The sequence below is a fragment of the Monopterus albus genome, unplaced genomic scaffold (genome assembly GCF_001952655.1).
Source record: "Monopterus albus unplaced genomic scaffold, M_albus_1.0 scaffold423.1, whole genome shotgun sequence".
Taxonomy (NCBI): domain Eukaryota; kingdom Metazoa; phylum Chordata; class Actinopteri; order Synbranchiformes; family Synbranchidae; genus Monopterus; species Monopterus albus.
Genome location: NW_018128303.1, coordinates 54194 through 56890, shown reverse-complemented (window position 1 = coordinate 56890; position 2697 = coordinate 54194). Strand labels below are relative to the sequence as shown.

The window sequence follows — 2697 nt, the reverse complement described above, 5'->3', positions numbered from 1 at the left end:
CGATTCTGTCTCTCAAGGTAACTCCCAAGCAGATGCAGCTGCAAAGGAGGCAGCACTCTCTCCTCCACCTACACATGCCTTGTTTGTTTGTACTCCTGTGTCTGTACCCAGATCTCTCCTTGCACTACAGTCTTTTGCTACTCCTCCAGAGAAACAGCTATGGTGCTCCTGTGGAGCTGCTGTTACAGATAACATCTGGTGGGGCCCTGACGGCAACCCCTGCCTGCCGAAACACTTCTTTCATCACTACACCAAACTCGCACACAGTCTTGACCATGTGTCCAAAGGGGGAATATTAGGCATCATAACACAGCACTGGTTCACAAAAGGGTTCTCTACCTATGCTCAGAAATATTGTCAGTCATGTATGATTTGTGCAACTAACAATCCAGGTAAAACAACACCACTCACACAACAAGCAGCACAACCTACAGTATTGCTCACAATAATAGCAGTACAATGTGACTAACCAGAATAATCCAGGTTTTTAGTATATTTTTTATTGCTACATGGCAAACAAGTTACCAGTAGGTGCAGTAGATTCTCAGAAAGCAAACAAGACCCAGCATTCATGATATGCACGCTCTTAAGGCTGTGCAATTGGGCAATTAGTTGAAAGGGGTGTGTTAAAAAAATAGCAGTGTGGCATTCAATCAGTGAGGTCATCAATTTTGTGAAATAACAGGTGTGAATCAGGTGGCCCCTATTTAAGGATGAAGCCAGCACTTGTTGAACATGCATTTGAAAGCCTGAGGAAAATGGGTCGTTCAAGACATTGTTCAGAAGAACAGCGTACTTTGATTAAAAAGTTGATTGGAGAGGGGAAAACCTATAAAGAGGTGCAAAAAATTATAGGCTGTTCAGCTAAAATGATCTCCAATGCCTTAAAATGGAGAGCAAAACCAGAGAGACGTGGAAGAAAACGGAAGACAACCATCAAAATGGATCGAAGAATAACCAGAATGGCAAAGGCCCAGCCAATGATCAGCTCCAGGATGATCAAAGACAGTCTGGAGTTACCTGTAAGTACTGTGACAGTTAGAAGACGTCTGTGTGAAGCTAATCTATTTTCAAGAATCCCCCGCAAAGTCCCTCTGTTAAAAAAAAGGCACGTGCAGAAGAGGTTACAATTTGCCAAAGAACACATCAACTGGCCTAAAGAGAAATGGAGGAACATTTTGTGGACTGATGAGAGTAAAATTGTTCTTTTTGGGTCCAAGGGCCACAGACATTTTGTGAGACGCCCCCCAAACTCTGAATTCAAGCCACAGTACACAGTGAAGACAGTGAAGCATGGTGGTGCAAGCATCATGATATGGGCATGTTTCTCCTACTATGGTGTTGGGCCTATTTATCGCATACCAGGGATCATGGATCAGTTTGCATATGTCAAAATACTTGAAGAGGTCATGTTGCCTTATGCTGAAGAGGACATGCCCTTGAAATGGTTGTTTCAACAAGACAATGACCCCAAACACACTAGTAAACGAGCAAAGTCTTGGTTCCAAACCAACAAAATTAATGTTATGGAGTGGCCAGCCCAATCCCCGGACCTTAATCCAATCGAGAACTTGTGGGGTGATATCAAAAATGCTGTTTCTGAAGCAAAACCAAGACATGTAAATGAATTGTGGAATGTTGTTAAAGAATCATGGAGTGTAATAACAGCTGAAAGGTGCCACAAGTTGGTTGACTCCATGCCACACAGATGTGAAGCAGTTATAAAAAACTGTGGTCATACAACTAAATATTAGTTTAGTGATTCACAGGATTGCTAAATCCTAGAAACAAAAACGTTTGTACAAAATAGTTTTGTGTTTGTACAGTCAACGGCAGACACTGCTATTTTTTTGAACACACCCCTTTCAACTAATTGCCCAATTGCACAGCCTTAAGAGCGCGCATATCATGAATGCTGGGTCTTGTTTGCTTTCTGAGAATCTACTGCACCTACTGGTAACTTGTTTGCCATGTAGCAATAAAAAATATACTAAAAACCTGGATTATTCTGGTTAGTCACATTGTACTGCTATTATTTTGAACAATACTGTATAGTCCATTAACCAGAGTAGGGCAGTGATTACTGAGGAGACCAGGACGGGCAGGTGAGTAGACAGGAGGACTGTAGGGAACAGGAGAGTCAGAAGACCAGGACGATGAGGAACCAGGAAGACAAAAACGAGGACCCAGGAGGAACAATAAACCAGAGAGATGAGGAACCCAGGAGAAGACCAGGAGGGACAAGGAGACCAGGAGGAACCCAGGAGGGACGCTTGAACCAGGAAGACAGGCAGATGAGAATCTCCGGAGGTGTAGAAAAAGGGATCAACAGCATTGGAACTGTCAGCATTGAAACCTGGTGAACCAATATACATATATACATACGAAAACAACCGTACAGAAACTGCCAGCATTGGCATCGCGTATACATGATCAAAATACATTAATGCTCTGGCAGCGACGGAGCATCTGCCAGGGGTTTAAATAAGAAAGGGAAGTGATTAGTGGAATGAGTGTCAGCTGTGTGAGGTGAGGCGTCTCAGCATTGTCACTGAGCATGTGGGATGAGAGAGAGGGGAGAAAAAGAGGGAAGTGAGGCAGTTCGCTGCAAACGGACCTGACAGATGGATGTTTTGTTGTTGTTTTTTTCGCTATTGGCTGCTGGCTCCATCAGCTGCTTTTTTGTTTCTCTCCCTC

General features: G+C 43.4%; 1 protein-coding gene across 1 annotated transcript in view; it reads left to right on the top strand.

Moving 5' to 3' along the window:
• Window positions 1-2697, top strand: part of LOC109951998 (ceramide synthase 2-like) — a 96405-nt gene that overhangs the window by 93143 nt on the left and 565 nt on the right. The window lies entirely within an intron of this gene.